The sequence below is a fragment of the Schistocerca americana genome, chromosome 9 (assembly GCF_021461395.2).
Source record: "Schistocerca americana isolate TAMUIC-IGC-003095 chromosome 9, iqSchAmer2.1, whole genome shotgun sequence".
NCBI classification, from domain to species: Eukaryota; Metazoa; Arthropoda; class Insecta; order Orthoptera; family Acrididae; genus Schistocerca; species Schistocerca americana.
Genome location: NC_060127.1, coordinates 126331978 through 126345785, shown reverse-complemented (window position 1 = coordinate 126345785; position 13808 = coordinate 126331978). Strand labels below are relative to the sequence as shown.

At 39.3% G+C, this 13808-nt stretch overlaps 1 long non-coding RNA gene across 1 annotated transcript in view; it reads left to right on the top strand.

The window, feature by feature from the left end:
• LOC124551317 overlaps positions 1-11534 on the top strand; it is a 65907-nt gene extending 54373 nt beyond the window's left edge. Inside the window, exons 2-6 of the long non-coding RNA XR_006967812.1 lie at positions 1300-1351; positions 4768-4851; positions 8519-8572; positions 8726-8806; positions 11376-11534. This is a non-coding gene — a long non-coding RNA (uncharacterized LOC124551317). The remainder of the gene's footprint in view (positions 1-1299; positions 1352-4767; positions 4852-8518; positions 8573-8725; positions 8807-11375) is intronic.
• The last annotated feature ends 2274 nt before the right edge of the window (positions 11535-13808 follow it).

Below are 13808 nucleotides of genomic sequence, written 5' to 3'. Positions count from 1 at the left end.
ACAACGATACAGTATCTGTGTTTGGCTCGAGATCAAATCTGGTCCGAGACAGAGGCGGAATGAAACACCACTGTTTCGAAACAGTGAACCACAGTGAGATCGAATCTGGTCCGAGACAGGGGCGGAATGAAACACTACTGTTTCGAAACAGTGAACCACAGCCGTTCCGAAACACTGAAACAGTTCCACGTATCGATACACTGTATCGAAACATAGAAACAGTGGCCAAGTCTACGCAGTTCTATTCTTACTGTATCATGTGTAGTTGCTGTTTGAGTGTTTGATAATCGAACAGTTAGTATTTTACAAATAGTTTAGACGACAGAGTCTGTTGAGTGATGAAGAATGCATTGCTAGTCGATTTAAGTAGCATGCATCTGGTATTTTATGTTGTGACATATTTCCCTGCACAGTACGTTAGCTGTAAAGTGGCATAGGTAAACATGTGGTTTATTTCCGATTTATGATCGTGGTAGAATTCTAGCATTACTACTTACATATGTTCAGGACCGAAAGAGTTTTAAGCACGATGCGGAACAGAAGTGTTACCCAGTGAAATAAAGATCGAGAAAATGAAGGTTTCCGTTTCGTATGCAGTTTAATATGAATAGCGGGAGCCATTTTACATGTACTGCCTTTCCACGTGTTCGCCATGTTGAATCTGTAATATGGTTTTCATTCAAAATCGGGCCACCGGAAACAGGTTTAAGGCTACACTATCCTACCTAAATTTCATGCTTAAGTTTAGAATGTCTACTTCTGCTGTAGATATGCTCCACGTGTTACATATTTACTTGGCTATGCCACTCTATCCTTTCTTCATACCAGATAGAATTTCGTTACCAAATTATTCATACAGTATAATCGGTAGATGATTTTGCAAAGTGAAGGCATTTTGTTCCATATACTAAAGCTTGCTTCGGTTTTCTGCTGCAACCATACTGAGAACTTTCACAAAGTTCACATTAGCCAGGAAAAATTTGAAAATATTATCGGTTATAATCCATGGAGGAAAAAATGAAACCAAATACATATGATGCGCAGTAAAATGAACTCAACTATTCCTTTGAAAGCATTTCGGAACAAATCAGAAAAAAGTGCTCTATGTAGTGTTACTAGATTTAATGTAAAAATATATGGCCATCGCAGTAAATTAATTGCCACATACTTAAGTACACGTCATAACTGATACAGTTTTTAATCTCTTGGAATTTTGCAAAATGATGTAAGAATTGTTATTTAAAATACATTGTTCGAGGTCTCACTGAAAATTAATGTTCTTCTTTTCTTTCTCTCCAGACAATGACTGCCCGTGCTGTAATCTACCCGAATGGCTGGAGATCTTTGTGCGGTACAGTATGCTTACCTTAGATTTGGCTTTAAATGTGTAGCAAATGAACAGGTACCTGTTCTTGAGTCCAACCAACAGTACTGGACCTCTGATTTGAGGTGTGATATAACATGGCATGTGACATCTACAAGCAGAAGCAGAACAGTCCATTTAACTGTCTTTGCTTATCTAGCAAATGACGTGGTTCAATGGTATAGTCTTCGAAGTGCCTTTTGTAGGCTTCTCCAAGTATCTGTAGTGGCCAGATGTATTTTGTTTGTGTTTAAAATTAAAATATCATTTAAATCTTGTGAGAAAGGGGGGGGGGGGGGTATCTGTTGTTCGTGACGTTTGATAGCTCATAAATTTATTTGAGATGTTTCTACATTTGTCGTCATTACGCTGTTCTCCTACCACCAGTGAAAACATTCTTTACCTTTTTGTTTTAGAGGATGTTGTGACACAGTGTACTGAAACCAGAGTTCTACATTAGGTTGTATGAATTATCAGTTAACCTATTTTGTTCCTTTTCCTCTTTTAGTGGAGACAATAATGTCACCTAGTCTGAGGTATTGGCTATGTCAGGAGGTTGCTTGAGTTGATATTCCAGATCCAAACAATGGAATTAATGATATTACCTGTTATTATATTTATTTGTAGTGTTATTTGTGTAGGCGATTGGCTTGTAAGTGGAATGAGTCACAACTTCTATCATTACCGGTGCATATATAACTGTAATATTAAGATGCAATGAGTCTGATGAGTAGTGTATATAAACAGTAGGATATTCAACAGTATTTTTTTGTTTGCCACTGACAGTTGATAGGAATATTTCATAGTGTGTAGAATTTGAACATCACAATTTTTTTTTTGTACTGGGGAAAGTATAGATCTTTTCATACTGTAAAGTGATATTGGGCAGTACTTCCTTAAATCAGCCTTTAGCAAGGATGTATATTTCTTATGTCCTTGGTACAACCTGGCATGTGAGATGTTAGCATCTTGCACCAGAATATTGTGCTGTAACATATTCGATGAAACAGGCTGACATCAAGATGCTGCAGCTACCACTGTGTTACGGCAATTTGTTTCTGGAGAACATTAAGTTACTTGATGTTAATAGTGGAATATTATTTTAGTGTAACATACATAGGAACTGTTACCTCTTAAGTTAGTTTAGGAGGTACTAGAATTTTTTCATTTCAGATTTTTACACTCTGTGTCAAAATCTAAATTACTCTGCCACCAAGCCACCCTAAATCTATCTGTCAGCTCAAATGGAGCCACTTGTGGTATGTACGGAGAATGAAGGTACAGTGTCCTATTTTTGCTTTGGGAGTGTGTTTGTGCTATGAAATGGTGAATTTATATTTGTCTGCTTCCATTCTCCATCTGTTAGTTACTGTTTTCCATGTTTTGTGTGTTGTCTTTCTGTAGTATATTAATGCAGTATTGGTTGTGCTGTTGAACCTCGGTGCAGTTAATCCGAGTGTGAAAGCAGAATATTAGTGTTTTTCATATAGAGATCAATGTACATTGTGGACCTGGTGCACTAATTCACAATCTGCATTGACTTTGTGGATAAAATGCAAAACCAAAGCATTGATATTGTGGATAGTGCATTCATAGATTCTGCCCATGATGGAAAACTGCATCCCTGCTTCTCAGTTGATCCCAGTATTTTACCATGAGTTGTTCATGTTGTGTTTGAAGTAGGAGCTTTGAAAAGTTTTCTCCAATCCATGTGATGCATAAATATGGAAATACGGAAGCATCCGATCCCGCCCGTCTGCTTTGACCCATGACGTCACAAATATGGCAGAAACAAAAACAAACACACACACTTCCAACAAGAAGCCTAATGACACTAACGGACAAGCGCGGGAAATGGGGTGTTTTGGGTGGGGGACAAACTAAATATAAACAAATTTAGGCACGTTGGGTAGCTACAACGTGTAAGTGAAGACAGCCATGCATGAATACCCACCCACCTCCCCAGGGGTCGTAACCAGTGCAACCTATAGAAGATAAAGGTGCTTCGGTAGCTGATTAGTATTTTTTGTCTTTTTGAGAAAAAAAAAATCTCACGGGATAGAACAAACAGATCAGAAAGATAAATATAATAAACTAAAACAGAAATTGGAGGAAACAGATAATTAAAATAGGTAATAAGTGTTTTTAAATTTAAAAAAAAAAATCTCGCGAGATAGAACGAACAGATCAGAAAAGTAAATAAAATAAGATAAAACAGAACCGGAGACAGCCACACTCTAACCAAACTCCGCGCCATCATGACGTCACACACGTCAGCACCCTTATGTCACGGGTCAAAGCAGACACGTGGGATCGGACGCTTCTGTCGACCCATAAAAATAATTAATTTTGCTATATCCCAGGGCTTAATTATGCCGGGTATGTCACATTTAAGCATTTACCTTGAGCTTAAATCATACTTTCTGTCCCCAGCTTCACTTGAAAATAAATTTTGGGGAAGGATTGTTCCTTGACAGACGACAATATTTTTCTCTTTCATCCGAACGTGGTCTAGCGAAATTTAGTCATCAGGAATTTCATTTCCATAATACCACATATTGTTCATGTATACGCCTGAAGTGAAGTGCAGTTGGTCTGTAGTTTCTGGCATCCACATTTCCACGACTCCATGAACTACTAACACACATTCTGTGTGTGAAATGTTCAGATTGTCTGCTTTCTCGTTTAATGTTCATGTACGATTAAAACAAGGTGGAGCTGTTGAATATTTCATAAACAGTGACACTATGTATGTTTGGCTATAATTTCATATGCATGACAGGGTGGTAACTATATAAATGGCAATGATAAAAGTGCATAAGCTGCACTCGCAACAAAGCAGTTACGTGGATGACAGTAAATGCAGTTACAGGAGTAAAGAGAATCCACTGATATGGAAACATCAATGAAACGTGCATGTTGGTGGTGTTTGTCTTGGATTTGTGATCATTTCAATTGTATTGTGGATATTAAGTGATTTGTGTAAGGTACATACCATACTATTGTTCTGAGCATTTTGAGTGCTGGGAAGGCAACTTGCTGTGGGGGGAAAAGACTGGATGCTGCTTTTCCTTGTATTTTTTACACTTCATTAGAGCTACCTTCCCATAGCTAATGTAGTGGTGTAGAAAATTGAATAAACCTTTAATATGCAATGAGCTATTTCTGACTTACCAGCAGAACTTTCCTGTATATTTGTGACACTTCAGTTTAATGCATCTACCATTTTTTTTTTATTATTTTCTTTTTTTAATTGCTCACTAAATCTACAGAACTGCAGCTGCATGGTACCACTTCTTAAACTGGGATTTCCTTAAACTGAGTTGTCGGATTTTGCTACAAAATTTCTCTTTCCGTTGCTGCACTGAAAAAACCTGCTTTGACAGTTAACATTGTTTTTGCAGTGTGCAGACCAGACAATCTATTCTGCAGAGCAGGCTGGAAGCTGTACGTCCAGGATGTACTGCTAAGGGCTTGGTGGAAGTCAGGTATGGTTTGTGCAATAGACTGGTTTATTAAGCTTATTTCTGATGCTTTGTTTCATATTTGCCTGATTGGCAGTGCTAATTATATTATGTGGCAACATAAAGTTATTTTCATTATGAGATAACTATTAAACACTGAAATTGTGAAATAAGAAAAGTGTTGTTATTATGGGTAAGTTTATTGCAATGGCGACAGTGAGTGATACGTATACTTAGATAAGAAAACCTGTTTCTACTCATGGAGGTAATTCTTTAGTGTTCGTGTATTGTTCAATCACTCATGAAACTGAGCTCTTAGCTGCGGAGTATACAGTCAGAACTCTTCAGTTCCAAAACAAGTGCTTCATTGTCCCTCTGTTAAATTGCCAGTTACAACCTCCAGGTATTTTGGTACTTCCCAAAAGTGCTGTACTGTAAGGAAGGCATTGTTCGCTGTATTCTACTTGCACTGGATTGTGGGAAGTTGGCATCTCCTAGTGGTCTACTTGATCTATGTAACAACAATATTACATTAAGAGAAATGTCACAAAGTGCTGGTTAGGGTGTTTCGATAAAAAGGCAGGAAACATTCAACACTAGCTTCTCTTGTCAAAGACACCGATTTTAGCTCCAGCCCCTGATAATTTACTTTCTTCAGTGGTATGCAAAAGTGAAGATTGGTACGATTGTAACAGAACTATCTTTGTGATTAGTCTGTTGGGGTATATTTAGAAAATTGTAGCTTTGTGTCGTACCAGTGTGCATAAGGGTTTACATTTTTATAATCTTGTCGTAGGTTTGATGTTGGATATTCCAGTAGATGGGACTGTCTTTCAGAAGAGGATTTGTAATTGGTGCATTTGCCATGTGTGAAGGGCACTGAAAACTATTGAAGTTGGCTGTACAAAGCTACTTACCCGTTTGTTTTACATGCTCATGTAATGTGGGTATACATTTGTTGTTTAGGTGTAAAAATCCTTTCTGATATTTCTCAATGTGTGAGTTTTCAAAACTGACCATACAATTGGGTATACAGATGACCCGATATTTATGATGTATGGTATGCCAATGTTTAAATGAATTTAAAATAGTTTTTATTCGCTTTTGTTGGCATTTGTTGATGTACTAGATATCAGCTAGGGTGCCACTTGGGTGGTGTGGTGTAGGTCAGTTCTCTCACCCCCTCATCTTCCCTTAGGTTGTGAAAAACAGAGGGAAGACTTTGGGGAAGCCTGACTTGACTTTGATTCTAAGCTCACAGCATTGGCACAGTATTATTTGTGCTACAAGTGCTGTTCGGGTAACATTGGATGAAGTAATGACATTCGAACCCACACCTGTCCTTCAGAGTATTCATGTGGCAATACTGTGCCTAATTTGTGCTGTTTGTGGAGTAATTTTGCAATTTTAGTGCTACACAGTAACCAGCATTTGGTTGTGTCATTATTGTGTGGAAGTGTGTGCAAAGAGAGCGGTGATTTGTGTTGGTTAGTATTGCTATTTCGTTTGAGAGGTAGTCACATATGAGGGATATGAATTTTTTCACAGGCTTCAAGATAATGACAGAAGGGGTGAAATAGCATTGGAACAACAGACTGAATCACCCAAAGCGTGTGGTGTTCCACTAAAAATTGTACTGAGAAGCTTTGCAGAAGTACAGGCAATGGAATGCTGTGGTCAATAAGCGGTTTCTGTCTTCGGAAAGATACTAATGAAGAACTGTCACTTATTTGGACGATTTACAGCAGTACATCGTTCATTGTGCTGGTTGGAATTTTATGACTATTGCTTGCTTTCTGAGGCAAAAGGTGGCACATGTTTCAGTACAGTAACACTGGTACAGAAAGTGCAAGGCTAGAAAGGTTAGTTTTGATGGAGAGTTTCTGATGTTGTAGTAGCTAGAGCTAGTTTTCAGAAAAGACAAAACATGAAGGAAGATCTTCACTTTGGCTCAATCAATAAGGTGATGCCAGAAAACACATTCGAGAGGATTCAGAAGGTAATGGCAGGATCAAAGCACTGCCTGGCAAAGAAAACTTCAGTGGGATAATCTGAATACCACTTTAGGCTAATACTTGCATCCTGCAAATCCAGTTATCAGGAAGGGAATGGTGATGTATAGGAACATGGGTTTTGAAATTTGTGGTTCATAAGAGATTTGTGTTATTACGGATAACAACAGTTATCATCCACAAAAACAGTAGAAACTTCCTAAAGAATAATTAAAAAATAAATGGTATTAACCCATTAGCATTCAATTTATTATTGACATTTATTCATAATTTCTGGAAAACAGTATCCTGGTGACTCAATTTATGGAAATATGAGTAAATTTAATTTACTTAGGGCATAAAAGAAAAAAAATTCGGCCATTTTCATTTGAGAATGCTGAGTGCTTGGCAGTTATCACCTTACACTGCTTTGTAGGAAAATGGGTAGTATAAGGAATTTGATAATAATAAACTGAAAACATTTCACTGTTATTGTTTATTTTACAATAACTGTTTTTGCTCTTAATCCTCGTACTTACATCGGCAAACTTCATTTTATGGAGTCATTCAGTGTCTTTTATGTTTATTATGTAAATTGAAGGAGAGGGAAGAAAGGGAGGGAAAGAAATATTGACATGTGCTGCATCAGGACCCTGCTCGGCATCAATGCCAATGAGTGAATATGAGTGCTGGCCTGAGATTCAAAGTTGGGAACCGCAGCGCCACCCAGACACAATGTTTATCGCAGCTATCTTGGCATGCCTCTTCCTACCTTGTGCCACCTGTCTACAGTCCCTGTTCATTTCCTCCATGCTCACTACTTTCCGATTCCTGAAGGAGATCGGACACTGAGTCAGGTGGATCTATTGGCCATTGAGGCAAATTAGTTATGACTGTGCGGTGTGTTCTTTTGAACATGTCTGAAGGAACAGACACTGTGGATTTGTGTAATTTTATATTTGTATTGGTTGGTGTGCCACGTACTGAGCGTAGAGTGATGCTGTCTGATCACTCTTAATTTAGTTTCATTCCTATTGTGGTCTGCACAATTGAGGGTGTTAACAATGAATGATCCCACGTATGTAATGGTTTGTTACTGTCCAATTTTGTGTGACCCTCAGCATAGATATTTTTCCAAATCATGGAATTGCTTGTTTAGACAAAAAAATCAGCTGATTTTGGATAAAAGAAATTGTTGGATGTTGGTTAGCTTGAGTGAATGATCTTACATGTTACGGATACCACAAAATATGTGTATGGCAAAAAGGCATTTCATTGCAGCTGTTCCTCAAGGTCCCATATCAAAGGTAATACTTCTATCCATCCTTCTCTGTTGAAGTACTGCTTATTCAAGTCCAAGAACTAAGAACACAGCCTCATGCTCAGAAATGATTACAGCTATCTTATCAGCATAATGAATGGTGCAAGAACTGTCTACATATAATCTGAAGTTGTATTTGTCTATATCCATGCATCAACCATGTATCTATTTTTATAACTACCTGTATCTGTCCAACTGTTGAAATCCTATGGCATGTGAGACAATGGTGTGAATTGCTATTATATTTATGTTGACTTTGCTATCTTTGTTTCCCTATTACAGATGTAAGTAGTTACTTGATTGTATGTTAAAATATGTTCATTTCATCAATTTGGTTGTAATGATGCTTTCTAATGTAACACAAATATTTCAATTTCAGTGCAAGAGAAAGAAAAAAACATGTCCTGAATCCAGAGGCGCCAATTTTCGTGAGGTACAGTATACTCATGTTTGATATAATTAAATCTCTTCTTGTCCACCTATTACTCATACTTGATGCTGTGCTACTCTTCAAATGTAATTGTAGTGTCAACTGCCAAATAGAGTTTGTCTCAAATTAATATCAGCAACTTTTATGTCTTTACAGTGCACTCAGCGAGACAGATGGACATCCAGTGGACCTTTATCCAGTGTCAAACTTGAATCCATGGGCACCAGTTTTCCACGGGTAGAGCATAATTGTGTTCAGTGCATCATTGATAGTTGCTCATCAAACAGTACCCCTATTCTTTCAGTAAAATAACTGAACCATAAAGTGACATTTCAAGTTGGGTACTGATCATTCAGACATTGAGACTCAGGATGAGGTGTAAATGTGAAAGACAATTTTAACAAGCAACCCATACTTCAGAAGTGGGACACGAGGTACAAAAGGAGACAGTTATGACAGGCTAGTCAGTGACTGGCAGATGTTACTATACTGCTGAGGTTGCAGCTTGCTGGGCACAGTCGATACATGACCATTATTGTTGGTGTGTGTGCATGTACAACTGAGAGCTTAGAACCTGAGAAACAAAGGGGCAGTTTTTTCATTCTGCCGCACTGTTGTAAACCTGTACTGAGGGTAGTGGGACTGTCAACACATCGCTGGTCGCTGAAAATACCCATATTAGTCTTGCTTGTTATGTAGCTGTTTAACTGAACAAATAGTTGCTGCTTCTCCTTTGTACCTTCATACCTCCAATTCCGCTCCATCACAGTGAGACAGTGTTCGTGACTGATCTGTATGAGATACCAGTGGGATTCATAAATTTAGTATGCATTACCTCTATGCACTTCATTAATAATTTCTTACCTACACTGCATGGTGATGTTACATTAATGTATCATGTACAATGTTTCTCGTGTCATATGAAAAGTCTATAATCATCATCAACATGAATGAGTTAATGCATGGGAGACATTAGAATTCAGTAAATTGCTCTGTTTTCAAATAATATTTGTTAAGACTACAAGTGATGAGAGGTTGCCAGTTTTATCAAAATATCGTGAGATAAAACATATACTAAAAGGGTCTGATCATTCTTAAAATGGGTCCTGCTGTCAATTGTGCAGTATGAGAGGATACACAGGGTGGCCAAAATACACTCCTGGAAATTGAAATAAGAACACCGTGAATTCATTGTCCCAGGAAGGGGAAACTTTATTGACACATTCCTGGGGTCAGATACATCACATGATCACACTGGCAGAACCACAGGCACATAGACACAGGCAACAGAGCATGCACAATGTCGGCACTAGTACAGTGTATATCCACCTTTCGCAGCAATGAGGCTGCTATTCTCCCATGGAGACGATCGTAGAGATGCTGGATGTAGTCCTGTGGAGCAGCTTGCCATGCCATTTCCACCTGGCGCCTCAGTTGGACCAGCGTTCGTGCTGGACGTGCAGACCGCGTGAGACGACGCTTCATCCAGTCCCAAACATGCTCAATGGGGGACAGATCCGGAGATCTTGCTGGCCAGGGTAGTTGACTTACACCTTCTAGAGCACGTTGGGTGGCACGGGATACATGCGGACGTGCATTGTCCTGTTGGAACAGCAAGTTCCCTTGCCGGTCTAGGAATGGTAGAACGATGGGTTCGATGACGGTTTGGATGTACCGTGGACTATTCAGTGTCCCCTCGACGATCACCAGTGGTGTACGGCCAGTGTAGGAGATCGCTCCCCACACCATGATGCCGGGTGTTGGCCCTGTGTGCCTCGGTCGTATGCAGTCCTGATTGTGGCGCTCACCTGCACGGCGCCAAACACGCATACGACCATCATTGGCACCAATGCAGAAGCGACTCTCATCGCTGAAGACGACACGTCTCCATTCGTCCCTCCATTCACGCCTGTCGCGACACCACTGGAGGCGGGCTCCACGATGTTGGGGCGTGAGCGGAAGACGGCCTAACGGTGTGCGGGACCGTAGCCCAGCTTCATGGAGACGGTTGCGAATGGTCCTCGCCGATACCCCAGGAGCAACAGTGTCCCTAATTTGCTGGGAAGTAGCGGTGCGGTCCCCTACGGCACTGCATACGATCCTACGGTCTTGGCGTGCATCCGTGCGTCGCTGCGGTCCGGTCCCAGGTCGACGGGCACGTGCACCTTCCGCCGACCACTGGCGACAACATCGATGTACTGTGGAGACCTCACGCCCCACGTGTTGAGCAATTCGGCGGTACGTCCACCCGGCCTCCTGCATGCCCACTATACGCCCTCGCTCAAAGTCCGTCAACTGCACATACGGTTCACGTCCACGCTGTCGCGGCATGCTACCAGTGTTAACGACTGCGATGGAGCTCCGTATGCCACGGCAAACTGGCTGACACTGACGGCGGCGGTGCACAAATGATGCGCAACTAGCGCCATTCGACGGCCAACACCGCTGTTCCTGGTGTGTCCGCTGTGCCGTGCGTGTGATCATTGCTTGTACAGCCCTCTCGCAGTGTCCGGAGCAAGTATGGTGGGTCTGACACACCGGTGTCAATGTGTTCTTTTTTCCATTTCCAGGAGTGTATATCCTCCAAATTCAAATGGCACAGAATAATCACCCAAACATATTAGTTCTATCTTTTCCACATGTTAGACATATCAAAAATTCCAGTCTGTAATTTGCTTCAGCCATATCCTGTCACCCAGGATGATGGAATTATGTAAAAAGTGTATTTATTTATTTGAAAGATAAGGTATAGTTATTGGTAGTTCCTGATTTGATGGCAGTTGAAGTAACAAGTGCAATGTTGCAGGTAAATGGTGGCCTCTGTCAGTGTAAAATGGATTTTGGATTCTCCACCCACACTGAAGCAGAGAGGATGTGGATGAATCTCTGTCATGAGGGATTTTTGCCACATTCTCTAGTGCGCATGTGAAAGGAAAGTACTGACGAAGGATGTTCATCCTGAACACATAAGGTAAGAATTAAATCAATATGACCTTGATTTTTGTGCACAATTAGTATTATCATTTTTCTTTCAAATAATGATACTTGACACATCATGACTGAATGTAGTTCAGAATTAGTTACATGAATATATAAAGAAAATAAGTGATTCTCTGTATGTTACATAATGGTTAGCTTCCAGGTACTGTTACCCACTGGATTAAAGATTTTCTTTGAAAACAACCATTTTTTGTTTCATCTGTACGTACAATGGCAGATTACTGTGTAGGAAGCACATTGCGTTCATGGATTCTGTCGGTCAATTTTAGCATGTTTGCTTTAGTGTGATTACAATTTCCCCTTCTGTTAAAATCATAAGCATGTGGTTAATACTGCATCACTCTTAGTTTTTACATACATATTGGTTTCCTTAAAGTGCAGTGATCATACTGTTTAGTCTTTAGTGAAATTGCACTTAGGTTGTTGGTGGCGTTAGCATTGTGTACTGATGACGGTAACAACTCTCTTGATAAACAGTGAGAACTGAATCTGATGGATCAGGAGTCAGTTGTCAATAGCCAACCTGAATGCTCATACCTATATTTAATAGTTTGTCAGTAAAGTTAACTGGTTTTTGTTCCAGTAGATTAGAATTTGACTAAGTTGTTAGAATTTGAGGCAAAATCAGAAATAAGAAGTGGCAGTACGTTATTGCAATGATGAACATCTCTCTCCAGCTGCACTATATGTCAAGCTATTAGAACTCTCACATATTCTTGTTGACTTGTTGGCACTCGGTAACTCAACCAGAGTGTTACATTCAAACATAACATAGGCCTCAGGCTATGCTACTGGTCAGTCTGTCAGCACTTTCTTCTTAACAAAGTACATGAAACATTAACCAAATCTGCAATTCCTAATAACCAGATGAGCAAAAATTACTCTGGTGCTCTGCATATCAAAAAGAAATGTAATTAATTTGTGTGTTCCACTGAAGGAATCCATTCTCATTGGCTCTTGAATACAATCACCTGTTTGGCTGTGACCAACATTCACAATTTGCCAACATCTGCGCACAATGCGGGAGCTGCTGTCACTGAAAGTGCCCTTTAGCCTTAACGTTTAGTTCCTTAAATCTATGCCTTTGAGTATATTTAAAAAGTCATATTTTAGTATATCTTACAGCTTTCTTTTTTAACTTCACGTATGTTTGTATGAGTGTATTTGCAGAACTTCCACAGGCCACGATACGATAAAATAGTTGTGAATTATGTAGCCCATGGTACGCTGTTAGTAGCGTCCATGTGTATGATGTAGTGACATTTTGTCATCAGAAATGTTGTTGAACTCAATTCACGGCAGATGTTATTTATTATTGTCCCATCTCGAGTACATATCCATACCACATCCAAGAATTCTTTTAGCTCAAAACAATTTTTCAAATTGTTTTGGTAGCATGTATTTGCTTACGTGTGGATATGTTAATATTTTATAAAAGATAAATATTATTGAAGTGACTGTTCCCAGTTTCATACTTTGAGAATGTTTTGTTTGTAAGTCGACTGTTAAACTGAAATTACTAGAAATGAAGTATTTCCACCTACTTTGAGGCACATCATTTGCATGTAAAAAGAAAGGTAGTAGGTCAAGTACTCGCACACATCCTTGGGAAATTACTGAAAAATGATTAAACTGATTCTAGTGTTACTACGTTGATTGTGCTAATATACACAAGCATAATGTTGTTTAGATTGAATTGGTGTACATTTTAATTTTCCATCATTAATTATCGGATGTCAGTTTGATGTACTGACTCACTCCATGACTTGGAGATTCACTCTTCCTTTTTGTCCTACAGAACCAGATGTGTAAGACGAGGAATGAAAGAAATTCAAACTTAGAATAGAAAGGATAGATTGCTATTCACTATAAAGATGACATCCTGATTTCCAGGTAGGCATGATGAAAAGACTATTATATATAAGCTTTCAGTCAAAGCATTCATCAGAAAAAAGAAATTTGCACTCATTCACCAAAGCAGACGTGTGTACACATGATTGCTATGTCTGAATTTTTTTGCAGTAGACCCTCTCATACTAGCTGTTTGCAAAAGGATTTTTTCCATTAATAGCTTCATATTCTAGAAATGAAATGGAGCAAAGAGGCATTAAGTGTCCTAAATCAGGCATACAGTGAGGAAAGGTGTATGCATGACCCACTGTATCCTAATAAGGTAGTAGAAAATCATTTCTTTCCGAGTAGTATGTGTGTAATGTTACAGGGTGATTTTCGATTTGTA